The following is a 16,675-nucleotide window of genomic DNA, read 5'->3' as shown; positions in this document are numbered from 1 at the left end:
GGTGGGCGGGGCTAAGTGTGGCACAACCTGTGAAGACGTCAGTTGGCTTTGTCCATGTTCACGGCGTACAGACATGTTATAAAGCAGTTCCCATTCGCTCACACTGCCCCCACCCCTTGGCTTAGGCAGATGATGGCTAGGGACAGGGCCCCTCCCCACCCATCAGGACCTGTTGTACTTCTAAAATAACACGTCTCTGCCTCCCTGACCCTAGTGATCCCCAGTGCCCCCCCCCCCCTCCCCAATTGGCAGCGCCCCAAACTCAGCTCCTTGCTAGTGACTGGCAGCCAAGGGCCCCCTCTCGCTGGCTTCCCACAATGCCCCAGCCCCGCCCCGTCAATAGAGGCAGAGACTGCTGCTTTGTCAAAATGAAGGTCGACCTCCGACCCCAGTGAAAAAAGCTGCTTTCACAGGACCCACCTTGCATTTGGCGGCCTACTGAGAAATGTAAAATATGTGCATGTCTTTGCTGGCTCCCTCTCATTCTCATGGTCTCCTTTCCTCAGCTTTTTCGGGTTATTCCTTTAGCAGTGTTAGGCTAACTTCAGTTCTGCTAATCTGGTTTTCTCTCGTTCCTCTTAAATCACAGGCAGGTATGTGTGTCATCAAGCAGGGAGGTAAATCATGTGGTGTTTTATCCACAGGCTGAGGTGAGTGGGGGACCCGGTCCCTTTATGACAAACGGGAATGTGGCATTTCCATGCTTCCAGAGTTTCCCACAATTTGTCCTGAATGGTCCAATAAGAGACCGATAATGAAGATAATGAAAATGATAGAAACAGTGAAAAAGCAGTGGAATAAAAATCAGTAATCACTGACAAATAATGTTTGGTTGCTTTGCAGATCACGCGATATTGTTTGCTATGGTATTTCTCCACAAAATATTACCCATACCCACCAACACAAACCCACCCAAGTGAAGATTATTTTCACCTGATAAAAAAAAAACAGGATAATAACACGAAAGAACCCAGCTCTGCTGTATCACTCTGTCAGCAGGGACACTGTACGCTGGCAGACAGACACGTGGCAGTAGATGTACCTGGGTGTAGTGGGGTTGTTTCTGTATATAATCACGTGAATGGATGGACGTCGCTATAGCAACAAAGGAATGATCCATACTTTCACTGGATGAAACATACTAGCCTATCACAACAAAGGAACAAGCTGTTCAATCAAATTATAAAACATACTATGGTTTGGTGACAAATGAACAAACCAAACAATCAGACACAGAAACTTACTTCATTAGCCTAACAAAAGAACGATCCATGCAAACAGATTAAAAACATACTAGAGTATAATGACACAGGAGCGATCTGTTCAAATATATTCAAAAACACACTATGCTATAGTAACAAAAGAACCATCAATCCAAACAATCATTTATAATTTTTTTTTAAAAACTTACACTATTAGCAACAAATCCAAATCCATGCTATTGTAATAATCTGCAGATTCCAGCAGTCAACTACGTTCTACTGCAGTGGATCCTAATGCTATATCTGTGTAATAGAGTTCATTCAAAAGTCTTATTGCTTATCATTTATGTGACTGGAGTTCTTTTAGCCATTCAGATGAAGTACTTTGATGAAACCCATCACTGGACATGAACCAATAACCTTCAGGTTGAAATTCTACAGCATGATGCTCCCAGCTGCAATAGAGTCCCTCTCACATCTTTGTCAGTCTCTCCTCCATCCTATGGGCCTGCTGAGGTCCATAGAGTGGAGGCTGTTAACTCACCTTGCGTGGATTGTCCTGTATATGGCTGTAGCATCATAATCAATGGGAATGTCCCCAAGGGGCTTCCGTAGATAGAACCTATTCTCCTCACCTCCCCTTTATTCTCTTTGTGCTTCTGCTCTTTTGTTCCTTTGCCTTGTTTATTTCTCTCTGTATTATTATTTCTTCCTGGTCAGGCCCCTTTCTGCCTGCCTCCCCAGCCCTTCCCAGGAGGCCGAGCTAACCATGTGGGTTCATTAGTGGATATTCCAAAGTCCGCTGTTGTAGGACCGTCATCATGTGGAAGCTGTGCAGGGTATGCAGGGAAAGTGCGGGAGAGTGAAAAGAAGAGATGGTTACAAGAGACAGAACTGGAAAGGGGAGGGGGCAGTGACCAGTTAGAGGCACAGAGAAGAAGTAACATGGAAATCAAAGTTTTGCTCAAATCTGAAGATTGGCTTGGATGTTTATGAGATTTATTTTGGTTCCATCAGGTTCCATTTGGACATTTGAATCATTTTCAGTTTGTCCGTCTCATTCAGCACATTCACAAAAGAAAAGAGAGATGGACCCACCAAGGAGTGTGATAACATCCCCCTTAGTACTCTGTCTTTCTTCACAAGAAGCTGTCAGGAAAAAATATATAATAGTAATAAATGAAGTAGCATATTATTCCTTTTTGTACATATTTTTTTAACAATTCTATTCCGCATTAAAATATCGTGTCTCTAATCTACTGAAGAACAAAATGATTCTTTTTATTATGATTGCTATTCAGTTTGCTTTACTGAGTGGACACATTTTCCAAAGTAGCCTAAAATAAAATCAGTATTTAAAGTAAATCAATTGTGACAGTGGGAACATTAGTAGAAGAAATGGTTAGTGACAACAGGTGACTTAGGGTAGGTGCTTTTCCTGTCGAGGCATATATTCCAGAATGCACACCGTGGACTGGAAGCCAATGAAACCTCAGAGGCGTATCAGAACCACCAATTAAATTAACCCCATGCGTTTGGACTGTTAAAGGACACCTGCACAATCAGACAGAGAATATTATCTCAGTAGTTTTGTATCTTGTTAATAAACTGTTATCCCAGCTCACACCTGCTAGCCTACCTTTGAAAACCCCGCCCCCAGCTGTGATTGGTTGTCAACATAAGTACCAGGATGTGACACCTACAAGAGAAGAAGGAAGGTTTTGCATTTTGTGAGTCCTTGCCTTAATGGAGATATGTGTCTGCATAGGGGTTGGGTGGTGTTTTTTGATTTATGTGTTTTTGTTGTGGTTGGTTTGTTTCATTATGTTTTCTTGTAGGTAATGTAGTGTTGGGACTCACTTTACAGAAAACACTTCTTTACACAGCATGTAGTTAGAGTATGGAATAGTATTCCTGTTAGTGTAGTGCAAGATAAAACCCTGGGTTCATTTAAATCAGAGCTAGATAAGATTTTAACAACTCTATTAAAGCTATTAGTTAAGTTCTCCCCAAATGAGCTTGATGGCCGAATGGGGACAGGGGAGTAATAGTATGCAAACTGCACACATTTACAGCCAGGAGTATTATAATGGCTAGTTAAGTAACATACAGGTATATTGTTAATTAAAGTAATCTTGTTTCTGATTATGATGTCACAGTAGTTAGCATTGTTGCTTCACACCTCTCTGTGTCATTGTGGGGCTTCATTTGGGTACTCTGCTTTGCCCTGCCCCCCCCCCAATCCAAAAACATGCTGAGGTTAATTGGAGATACCAAATTGCCCCTAGGGGTGAGAATGGAGTGTGAGTGTGTGTGAGAGTGTGTGTGTGTGTGTGTGTGTGTGTGTGAGTGTGTGTGTGTGTGTGTGTGTGAGTGTGTGTGTGTGTGAGTGTGTGTGTGAGTGTGAGTGTGAGTGTGCCCTGGGTTGGCGCCCCATACTGGGTTGTTCCCTGCCTTGCACCTGTAGACTCCTGGATTGGGTCTGAACCCTCCACGACCCTGAATAGGATAACTAGTTACAGAAAATGGGTGGAATGTTTATGGAACATCAGAGACTGCACTTTGTACACACTTTGACACACATGTTCCAACCAGGGCTTAAACTTCTTTTTTCGGGGTTCATAATTGGTGCTTTTAGGGTCACAGACAGTGAAGGTTCACTCTTTTTGTTTCTCAGTGCAGAATGAGCCTCTCCTCCTGTCATCCGAAGTCACCACAATCCAAGAAACGTTACACTAGCCGCATTTCAGGTAGAGAATGGGAATAGTTTCCTGGAAACTAGTTTTGAAAATTGGCTGTGTACCAGCACGTTACTTTTTTAAAATAATATGGTCAAAATTAAACCTACCCAGGAAATTTCAAGTGTAAATTGACTGATATGACAGGTTATAAAACATTCCTGTGCTTTTGTATGACTGGTGAAGCAGTTTGCACAGTTATCAGTGCTTATTATGTTTAGTTAATATCACATGCTGCAGTGTGCCCTGAGATTCTGGGTGGGCTCCATAATCACCTCAGCCTGGGATTAGGGTTAGGGATCTTTACCCGGAAGGTCATATGTTCCAATCGCATGACTGTCAGAGTAATCAAATGCTCCCTGCCAACATACCACCTGCCTTGTATGCTAATCAGGTTAAAAACAAGTGATAGATAGATAGATAGATAGATAGATAGATAGATAGATATACATTTCATCTGCATACGAGGAGAGTGTGTGTGTGGGGGGGGGGGGGGGGGTAAACTGTATCTCTTTCTGAATCCAGCCACACCAAACCTGGGCTCTGGTGCAAATGAGCTATTTCTCCCCCACAGGTCAATGACATCCTGCCCCCAGTGAGTGCCGCCCCCACAGCTCTTAAGCCCAAAGCCGCCATCGCCAGCTGAGGTAACCAGTCTGCATTATAAGGGAACAAATAGTCATTCCTGGGATTTGGCAGAAAAAGAAAGGGAACATCAGCTAGATAGAACCACATCACATACTGGGGAAGTGGGCAAAAATAGCAAATGAACATTTTATCCCCCCCCCCTACCCTCCCCCCCACCAACCAGTCAAAGTAGGCGCCGCACATCTTCTCCAGATAATTTTTGTTTTAATAGAATCGCTTAAAACAATTAATTACTAGCACACCCCCTCCCCCCGCCATTCCTGCTGCAGTAGGGAAGATACGGGTGGTAATAAAAAGGCATTTATTTGACGGTTTCTGGAGGCCTGTTGGTTATTAACATGTAAATTAAATCATCACAGCTGTTCCGTTTTCAATCAGGCGCAGTGGAGAAGCCTGCGCTGGCGGACCCCGCGCTCTCATTTTAATACCGGCACCTTCATTAGGAGCCCCCCAGGCCCAGACAAAGCACCCCCCCACACACTGCTGCTCCACCCCCACAGAGAAACCAGCATCCTGGGTGACTCTCATTTATTCATTACGGGCTTTATTTATTTATTTGGTTCTGCTTAGGTTGGGGGGGGCACGTGGGGGAGGGGCCTGAGGTGAGCATGTCCGCACTGAAAAGAGAAAAACGCAGAATCGGTAACGGACCGAGTTTAATATCTATTATCACGTCTTTACAGAGGCAGTGAGTCTGCCGGCCTGTGCAGAATCTCACTGGAAACAGACTTCAAATGCTCCTGAAGAATCTCCTCCTAAATAACAGGATACCTCACCCTAGGAGGGGACGGCAGGGAGAGTGGCGGGTGCTGTGCTGGAAACACGGCTCCTCAATGTCCTGCATTTGACCAGAAAGATCTATCGTTTATGCCAGAAGATCCCGCTCGCTTTCCGCTTCTTTATCCTACTGACAGAGCTTCGCACCCTAAAAGACCAACCCAGCTGTCACACAGAAACAGAAATAAGATATTGCTCCTTTATGCTCGTGCTCACCCACCCCGCCTGTGAGTGAGGCAGAGGTCTTAATTTAGTCACAGTACTCCACAATTAAGTTCTGACAGAGCGTTCAAGAGTCAATGTGGGAAGGGGGTGCCATCTCTCTGTAGATTATGGAGATTGGCCTCTTCTCTTCACGCAGGCCTAAAACGAGAGCGGCCATATCTGGGAATGACTCCCAAATGGAGCTCCGACACTGAAGGTTCCCTGAGAGGGTTTTGGAGTGGGGTAACCAATCTGCATTAGCATAGAGAGCGCCATAGAAAGGTCTGGATTCCTGGCGGAGGACACCTTTAATAGCACTGTGGGAATAAGAACAGGCTTTAGATTAAAAACCAGTCAGAGACAATGAAAGGTTAACTTTAGCAATGGGTTTGGTTTGACAGTCACCAGGGGAGCTCTTCACGTTTTCTATAAATGGTGCATGTCTCACATGCTCATAAATACTACTGAAGAATTAAAGAACTTACTTGATAGCTGGCTTGTGAAATGTTATGGTGCAGTTAGTATGTGTTTGTGACCAGTTATTGTGCATTTCTGACCAACACAACCCTCATATCTGCCAACCTGGGTAATAATTTCTGTCACCAAGGACATCTGGAAGGTGCTTGTGATACCCTCAGAGATTGAACGGCTTACTCTCGTCTCTTTCTGAGAATCTCCCAGATAATGGGGGGAGATTTGAATTTGTTCTGTCCAATTAGACTCTGTGAGATTCCTTTAAGCACAGATTATGTGTTTGTGGGTGTTCCTAGTTGCAGCGAGTAATCCGTACCCCTTAAAGGCAAATTCAGGATATGCAGCATCCTCTTTGTGAGGTGCCCGCCTGGACTCCAGGCTTTCATAGCAGAGCTCTGTGATTGAGAGCTTCTACACCTCAGCCAGTGAACCGAAAGGCAAGCAGCCCGTATTTTAACAAAAGGTACCGGAGCGATTCTGGCACTGAACGTCAACGTGTCAAAAGTCTTTTTAAAGCAGAATCAAATGTGGTATAAATAATGGAGGAGTAATGGACACTGTGGGACCCTCCCTGGCTCTTATATGATATCACCAACACTTTTTAGGTACAACTACGTAACACTAAATAACAAGCAAGTAACCAAAAAAAAGTGAGGTAAGGTTCCACATGTTGCTGCAGCAGCAGGTGTACGGTATTGTAACTATTTACAATATGGGCTTTAAGCCAAGAAAAACTTCTGGGCCTATACAGCTGTCCATCAATCTACCCTTGAGTGAATTATTTTAATGGCTTCAGTAAGTACTCAGCTGTATAAATGAGTACAGAATGGCTACACCTGACAAATCTATAGCAAAATCAGTCAAATGTGTTTTTCATTTTAGTTTTTTTTATTCTTCCTGTTTATTTTGGAACTAGTTGGGACTGGGAAAGCTCAGGCCAAACCCTGTGAAAGAGGCTGTAAGAGAATATAAACCTTCAACCATCACAATTTGTCAAAGACGCAGTGGAATCGGCAGTAGAAATCCTGAGAAACAGCCGTTTAGTCAGGACAGGAAAGCCAAATGCCGACCGGGATTGAGATCCAGTTATCCAGCTACACGATAACACCGCAAACCATCGGCCGGCATTGTAGGGGGTGCACAGAAATGGGTTATTTTGGGAAATCCAGCTCGGGGGGCTGTCGGACCATCCGTGACAGGCGGTGGACAGAAGACGATACAGTGTAGATGGAGAAGGATGAGGAGGAAAATGCAGGAAAGATTAAGGAGTGCGGGAGAGCAAGCAAGAGATAGGGCAGAGGAGAAATGAAGGGATAGGATCAAAATCCATAAGGGGGATACGCTAAATTAATAAGGGGAGGGCAAGGAGTAACGGGGGGGGGGGGGGGAAATAAGGAGACAAGAGGCTGAAGCGTGGCGGCGGGCGTGAAATGAGGGAGGGAATGAAGGGGTGCCAGCCATTTGCAGGAGGCCATGACTGGGCAGATGCATTATGGGAAGAGGGTCAGGATATCTGTCCTGGAGAAATTACCCTCTCTTCATTTTGGGAAAATGGCCGTTGGTGGGAGGGGGGTCTCACACCGGGAGCCAGCGGGTCCTGCCGCATTTCCATAGGGCAGACAGGAAATGACACAGTTTCATTATTGATATTTATTACAAAGTGATAAGATCATGAGATGCATTTGGTATTTGGCCTAATAATTCATTTTGACAATGTAAACTATGCAAAGTACCATCCATCAATACGTGCATCTTCCGAAATGTTTATCCAGTTCAGGGTTGGGGTAGCATGAATACCTTAGTAATAAAGTGCTTTTCAGTCATTTCCTCAATTATTAAAATACATGTAGTAGGGGCCTAAATAAACTTGCCTTTGAAGTCATTTCATTAAAGTCATTATTCAGTGTAAAACAACAAATTTGATATTTAAGTTTGACATTTGCAAGTCATTTAAGCTCTGGCTTACTTACATGTGGAGAATGACTTTTACGGAAAAGTCTGATAGAAATCGATTCAGCTTTAACAACAACATCATCAACAACAACAACATTAATAATATTAATAATAATAATATAATAATAATAATAATATAGATGATTTGTGAAAAGTAAATGTCTAAATTTAGCATTGCTTGCCGCATGTTATTTTCCAAAAGCTCCTGAGGTAAAGGGCTGGGGGGAGGGGGGGGGGGGCACTTCACCTGTAAAGGGCTGGGGGGGGGGGGCGGGCACATACAGCTCCCTCGCCCCCCCCAACCCACCCTGCTCTGCTGTGCACTTCACCTGTAAAGGGCTGGGGGGGGGGGCACATAGAGCTCCTTCGCCCCCCCAACCCACCCTGCTCTGCTGTGCACTTCACCTGTAAAGGGCTGGGGGGGAGGGGCACATAGAGCTCCTTCGCCCCCCCCAACCCATCCTGCTCTGCTGTGCACTTCACCTGTAAAGGGCTGGGGGGGGGGCACATAGAGCTCCCTCGCCCCCACCCTGCACTTCACCCTACTTGCGTAAAACAATGTGCCAGCAGGGAAGAGAGCCCTCGTCCCCATAATTTGCAAATTAACCGCGTGAAATTAGCATATATTTAAATGAGGATTTAGGCGTTCTAAAGCCTATTTAATTATTTCCCCTGAATTCGGGACTCTGATCCAGCAGAAATAGAGGTGGCAGATACGTGTAACATTAATAGACTATGTTAATTGGACCTAATATGGATATGCAGATTTACTGAATTTAGCAAATCAATTTCTCTTTAGTAAGCAAGGCAAGTGTGTACGTTCGATTTATGAAGCTGAAAGAAAACTTATGCTAATAAGATCACTGCTGAGTCCATCAGCTTTTCTGTGTTACATCACGTGGATGCAAAGTACTCGTTATATCGTTTATATCTCATGTAGGCAAGTTCATAAATCTAAGAGACCTGATCACATCTACAATTTTGCCTGCTCCAACTGTGATCACTTTTTCCATCCAGTATGGTGACTGCAGGATTACTTTGCTTGTGCAAAAAAGGTCACATGGTTACTCTTCCCATTCAATGTCTGTTACAGTATTATTTTGCTTGTACAATAGTGGTCACACAGTTGCTTTTCCAGTGATGGAAACAGGGCTGCTGAGATTCCTTTGATCTTCAATTGTAATTTATTTCTTACAGCGTTTTACAGCAAACGCTGTACCAAACTTTCACGGCAGTGCTGTGCCACTTCCAGTCCTTCTGGATTTATGAGTGTGGTTCCCCCAATATGAGGCTTAATTAACAACAATACACAGCACATCCTGTCCCCAAGGAGGCAGGCTATCGATCACCAGCGCTCAGCCTCTGCCAAGAACCAAGGGCTGCCCTCTCTCTGGCTTGGCCCTGCCTGGGTCATGGCTCTACTCCCACTGCACTTTCCTGATGTTTCACATGGTGGAACTGCACAGGTGCACATAGTGTGTTATCTGCACACTAACATACCGTAGCTAATTCTCAGGTGATAATGCAACATTCAGATGCCGTGTTTAAGCCAATTTGTTTGCTAAGCAGTATGATGGCTCAGTGGGTTTCGCACTCATACCTGCTATGAATGTGTGGAGTTTGCATGTTCTCCCCATGTCTCCAAGGGTTCCTCAAGGAATATTGGATTCCTGGTCTTAGAGGAATGTCATACGAGGAAAGGTTAGTTGAGCTATATCTGTTCAGCCTCAAGCAAAGGAGACTGATGGGGGACATAATCCAGGTCTGTAAGATTCTAACAGGTTTGGATGCTGTTCAACCGAATAGTTACTTCAGCATTAGTTCAAATACAAGAACTCGTGGCCATAGGTGGAAATTAGCGGGAGAACATTTCAAACTGGATTTAAGGAAGCACTTCTTTACACAGCGTGTAGTCAGAGTATGGAATAGTCTTCCTGATATCATAGTGCAAGCTGAATCCTTGGGTTCCTTTAAATCAGAGCTAGATAAGATTTTAACAACTCTGAGCTATTAGTATAAGTTCTCCCCAAGCGAGCTCGATGGGCCGAATGGCCTCCTCTCGTTTGTATAGTTCTTATGTTCATATGTTCACATTCCAAGGCGTTATGTGAACTGTGTGCAGTCTGTGATAGATGGGCATCAGCTCCCTACCCACAGCTCTGTGCATTGTGCTTCCCAGGATAAGCTTCAGGTTCACTGCGACCTTGCAGTTTGACAGGAATTTTGATGGGTAGTTGCTAGGCAAGATCTTTCAATTCAAAATTCACATACAGTGTTTTTATTTTTAAACCATACACATGGCTGTATGTCCGCTCCATGGATTGTGACCTTAGGTTGGCAGAGGGGTTAGTATGTTATCTGAAGCTTGATCTCCTGCTAGAGCCTCCCTTGGCAAACAGGATTGTGAAGAGAGGCCAGACAGACTGTTCCAAAAATGTCTCCCATAAAAGGTACCAATAAAATCAGAGCACCCTGTCTGGATTAGTGTTACTGATACCCACCATTGGAGCCAAATCAAGGGGCTCACCAGTGAGCTGGATGTACCCCCAAGTAACCCTGCCGGACACATCTCAAAATGGCTACACGGGGCCATCTTGTGGACGAACTACACGTGGGGAGAGTGGTGAGGGTCACCTGCAGTGCTAGCATGAACAAGAAGACCCCAGAGGCATCAGGCCTTGACAATGGTCACTCACTATGGGAATTTGGGACTTTAGCAGGGAAGGAATCTTCCCATAGAAAGTGATCAGCTAGAAAGAGTCAATCCTATCTCCATACTGAGTGTGGGCTCTGGAGCTAGACTTCTTCATCAGGATGGAGTTTCCCATGATGAAAGACCTCAGGTGGGTGTGGGAATTCTCAGACGCCTCAAGCTGAGGGTTGTGCTGTTGGGGTTTTTCCAACAAAAGCGAGAGGAAAACGGTAACTGTTTTCTGTGTGTATGCATCAAACAAAGGTTCAAAGTACCCAGACTTCTTAGAGAAAGTAGGGTTGGGAATCTCAATAAGGATACATCCTAGGGCCACTTTGGTCCTTTTGTGCGATTTAAATACAGGTGTAGGGATGAATGGAGAGGGGTATGACTGGGAAGAACAGATTCTGTGTCATCTCAGTTTAAGCCATGTGTTTTGGTCACTTCTGATTCAGCATATTGCGAAAAGGTCAGAAAGGTCAAGGTTTGATGGGAACATATTCAAGCTATTCAAGCCAAACCTCCAAAATGTCATAGATTATGTTCAAAGCCTCAATCATTGCAATGTCTGCAAAGAGAGGTGGCCAGTAGGAGGTCCGCCTCTGTCGTGGTGGCATCCCTAGGATCTGCTGGTGGACACCAGTGATGAGGGAAGCTGTCGAGGTAAAAGAGGAAGACTTTCAGGGCAGTGATTGCATGAGGGTCTCCTGAATCAGCAGGATAGTTCCGACAGGCTAGCAGAGCGGAAGTGACTGAGTCAGCGAGGTGCAAACTTGTGTGTGGGTAGAGTATGGAGAGGCTACAGAGAGCAATTATACCATGATTTGGAAAATCATTCAATACATCGAGAAGTTGAGGTGAGACCAGGAGGTGGTGTGAAAGCTGTTTAAAACTGCAGGTGGGTCAGAGGAAAGGTTGCAGGGGTAATCACAATATCCAGAGATATTAAAAGTGTTGGATGTTGTTTGGGTGTGGTTGATGCGCCCCCCCTTAATGTTGCATTGAAGATGGGTAAAGTGACCTAGCAGACAGCAGTGATGGAGCCTATTTTTAAAAAGGTAGGGTGGTGGGTGTGTTCCAACTATAGGGGATCATATTCTCAATCTCCCTGGGAAAGTCTATGCTGAGGTACTAGAGAAGAGACTCCACCCGATGGTCAAACATAGGATTCAGTATGAACATTGTGAATTATGGCCTGGCCAACGAACACCAACTCTTCTCCTTAGCAGTTGTGTGAAGGTTCGTGGGAATATGATAACACTTGGAGAGCTTGGAGAAGGCATATGACTGCATGCTCAGGCACACACCATAGGAATATGGGTTGCTACTGCATGGTATTTGGTTCCTATGAACGCAAGAAGAGTCATGCATACTTAGCACAAAGTCAAGGATGTTTGCAGTGGGTGTTTGACACCAGAAAGCGATACATCATGTCTTCATTCCTGTTTGTGATTCTCAGACATATCAAACCACTGCCGTGACTGGAAGGGCGTCCGATATTGGGGGTTAGATGTGACATGCCAGCTATTTGTAGATAATGTTTTTCTTATCGCCTCATCCAATCAGGAACTCCAGCCCACACCTGAGGGCTTTGATGCCGAGAACGAGGCGATGGGGATGAGAGTAAGTATTTCCCAATCTGAGGTCATGGCACTCTTGCAGAAAAGTGTACATTACTCCTTACAGGTGGGAGAGGGGGGTTTAAGTACCTTAGTATCTTTGTTTGACAGGGGTGATTGTAAAAGGGAGCAGGTAATTGTCGGGTGGATACTCAGAGCACTGAGCTGTTCTGTGGTGGGGAAGCAGGAACTTAGTTATCAGACCAGACTTACAGTATAATAGTGAATCTCCATTCTTATTCTCACTTATGGATCTGAGCTCTGGGTAATACCCAGTAGAAGTAGACTGCAGATGCTGGTGGCTGAAACGAGGCTTCTCCATAGGGCCATCAGACTGACTCTCCATCACAGAAAGAACGGAGATCCAGAAGGACCACAAAATAGAGGCCACTGAGGAATCTGCTATGGTCACGCATATCATAAAGGATACTACCTGATCAGCTCCCAGGGAGCATGTCCCACTGTCTAGACTTAGGAGGTTCTTTTTTTTTTGGGGGGGGGGGGGCGTTTGGAGGTACCTAGAATGATCTGGAGTCTTTAGCCAAGGAAAGACAGGTCTGGTCTGATCTGCTTAGTGTACAGCCACCACAAGCCTCACCAAAGGGGTGGCCTGAAAGTGATGGGTGGATGGATGGATGGATGGATGGATGTATAAACAGACGGAATTAATTTCTCCAGAGCGAGAGCTTAACTCCTGGGCTGAGTGCCGCCTCAAGGTTCCTAACTATGCCACCTTCTGTCCCCAGTCTGGCTGTAGTCCTGTTTTCATGGCTCAGGTTATAGTTTCAGGCCATGTTTTAGCCAAGTGGAGAGGTGCTGTGGGATCTGTCTTCAACTTTTCTGGAGCACAGCTACATTGGCGGAGCATCACATGTCGGCTGACGTGTTGCACTGTCCCCAGGAGGTGCCCTTCATCCCCTGTACGGAAATGCATCATTTCCTACAAACCAATACCAAAGAATGCCCCCTTCAATTTCCACTCCACCAGCAGATGGACTACTACAATGTTCTCTCACTTCCTTTCTCATGTTAGCCTGCTGCACATTGGCTAGCCCATAGCTATTGTGCATTTATAAATGCATTGATGTCAACTGCCTATTTATAGTTTCCGCTCATTCTCTCTCCCGCTTTCCCGCATTCTCTCTCTCTCTCTTTTGTTTCTCTTCTTCCTTTCTTTGCACATCTGAAATGAGACAAAGGAAATGATTGCCATTTTTATACTCCCCGCTAAAGCCGAAGTTCTGCCCCCCACCCCCTAAATGCGACCAACCCGAGTCAGCCCCCCCCCCCAAGAAAGCATACAGTACGCATGTGCGTAAGCATGCACATGTGCAAGCCCCCTCGCCCCCACCCCACCCCCCACCGGTGTCACATGCAACATTGATTGTCTGTTATATTGCATTTATTAAAGAGTGATAACTTGTAATAATTGGATGTTAAATTAAAGAACTCTTTCCCGGTTATTGCCATCTCAATTATAATTGTCACCGGGTGGCAGTTATGATGATGTATGAGGGGTTGTGTTTTGCGTGACGGACCGTGACCCCAGTGAGTAATGCTCCTTCAGCGGCCCTCGACACATCACTGTGCTCCTAACGGGTGCTGATTGGAATATTAAGTGGAACTCATGGTGGGGGTGCAGGGAGTCGGGGGTGGTCTGCAGTAAGGGGGTGGGGGGGGGGGACAAGGGTGAGGAAGCAGAGATTTGAATGAGATGAGCAGAAGGAGGTGATAAATGTTCTGAAGTCCTCCACGGACCTGATCTGACCCCCAGACACACCGGTGACCCCTGCTGACCCCTAGTGACCTCACGCCAGCTTAATCCCATCTATTTTGTCCAAAGGCACTATTGAGATTTTATAGTTATTACCCATCATCAGACACGAGGTAAGCAAATGATTCCTCAAGCAAATATATGTAAATATCCTTCTATAGAGCAGAGCAACACAGCTGGCTTTATGTGGCTAGACCCTAAACACTGCACTGCCTGCATCAGAATCACAAACCTCCCCCATAATACACCCAGACTCTGTCCTATTCTACATTATTATTTAATTTCTCTTTGCCATTATATAATATGATGGTAGGATCGCTGTAAGCATATAACTGAGCTGTAACCCAAAGGTTCCTAAAAAGAGGGATTTGTGGTGGTACCACTTACTTGACTTGAATCTGCTCGCTAAATTATCCAGCTATATAAATGCATTAAAAGCTAAACAACATAACACAATGTGAAGGCACCCCTGCGCATTAAATAAGGCTGTACCCGCGAAGCCCGTGTGTGCCCTTGCCCTGTAAGGTGCAGCGTGCTTCTTCCAGGGGCTCCTGGGGAGGACATGCTGGGGCTTCGGGGGTGAGCCTCTGCCCCGGTGGCAGCTTCACTGGCAAACTGGGTTTCCAAGCTGCGGTTCCACCACTTAAGTGTCCTTCTTCATGCCTCTGCACAGCTCATAATTGAGCCGGCTTGAAAATTCAGTTCTTCTCTACTCTTCCTCTACAGTTCACAAACTTCATCTGTGATGTTTTTGCTAGTTTGGGATCAGGTTTCATGTCAATAGGTTTTTTTGTATCTGATATCCTTCATATTTTTTAATATTTTTATTAATTTATGTATCTATTTTATTTATTTATTTATTATATATATATACACTCACCTAAAGGATTATTAGGAACACCTGTTCAATTTCTCATTAATGCAATTATCTAATCAACCAATCAAATGGCAGTTGCTTCAATGCATTTAGGGGTGTGGTCCTGGTCAAGACAATCTCCTGAACTCCAATCTGAATGTCAGAATGGGAAAGAAAGGTGATTTAAGCAATTTTGAGCGTGGCATGGTTGTTGGTGCCAGACGGGCCGGTCTGAGTATTTCACAATCTGCTCAGTTACTGGGATTTTCACACACAACCATTTCTAGGGTTTACAAAGAATGGTGTGCAAAGGGAAAAACATCCAGTATGCGGCAGTCCTGTGGGCGAAAATGCCTTGTTGATGCTAGAGGTCAGAGGAGAATGGGCCGACTGATTCAAGCTGATAGAAGAGCAACTTTGACTGAAATAACCACTCGTTACAACCGAGGTATGCAGCAAAGCATTTGTGAAGCCACAACACGCACAACCTTGAGGCGGATGGGCTACAACAGCAGAAGACCCCACCGGGTACCACTCATCTCCACTACAAATAGGAAAAAGAGGCTACAATTTGCACGAGCTCACCAAAATGTTGCCTGGTCTGATGAGTCTCGATTTCTGTTGAGACATTCAAATGGTAGAGTCAGAATTTGGCGTAAACAGAATGAGAACATGGATCCATCATGCCTTGTTACCACTGTGCAGGCTGGTGGTGGTGGTGTAATGGTGTGGGGGATGTTTTCTTGGCACACTTTAGGCCCCTTAGTGCCAATTGGGCATCGTTTAAATGCCACGGCCTACCTGAGCATTGTTTCTGACCATGTCCATCCCTTTATGACCACCATGTACCCATCCTCTGATGGCTACTTCCAGCAGGATAATGCACCATGTCACAAAGCTTGAATCATTTCAAATTGGTTTCTTGAACATGACAATGAGTTCACTGTACTAAAATGGCCCCCACAGTCACCAGATCTCAACCCAATAGAGCATCTTTGGGATGTGGTGGAACGGGAGCTTCGTGCCCTGGATGTGCATCCCACAAATCTCCATCAACTGCAAGATGCTATCCTATCAATATGGGCCAACATTTCTAAAGAATGCTTTCAGCACCTTGTTGAATCAATGCCACGTAGAATTAAGGCAGTTCTGAAGGCGAAAGGGGGTCAAACACCGTATTAGTATGGTGTTCCTAATAATCCTTTAGGTGAGTGTATACACACTGTGTGTGTGTATGTATATATATATATATATATATATATATATATATATATATATATATATATATATATATATATATATGATTTAAGTATGAAGAATCCCACAGAGTCAGTGGTAGTACATTTTTTAAAAGCAATTTCAATGGCTTCTCTGTTGCATCATCAGATCTCAACATTCTAGGCTCAGAATTTTAAGAAAAGCCTAGAAATAAATAAATAAATAAATGAATGAATAAATAAGGTGGATTCCAGAATTTCAAACCCACTTTAACAATCACTCCACTTTTCAAGCCAGCTAAAGTTTGTCTTCAGACTTCCCCTTTCCGCCGGGCTATTATTTATCACTTTTATTTATTGTTATGATTACTTTTTCTGGCAGACTCTCTCTACTCTGAGCCAGATTCTCAGACTTAACTTTTGTTTTGACAGTTTGATTTTTTTTTTTTTTTTGCTGAACCTTTTCAGGAGTGCTGTGCAAGGTACTTTCTGGAAGGTACCGATATAGCGATATGCTAAGT

Source organism: Paramormyrops kingsleyae, chromosome 2 (assembly GCF_048594095.1).
Source record: "Paramormyrops kingsleyae isolate MSU_618 chromosome 2, PKINGS_0.4, whole genome shotgun sequence".
NCBI classification, from domain to species: domain Eukaryota; kingdom Metazoa; phylum Chordata; class Actinopteri; order Osteoglossiformes; family Mormyridae; genus Paramormyrops; species Paramormyrops kingsleyae.
Note: the sequence above shows the minus strand (reverse complement) of the source record.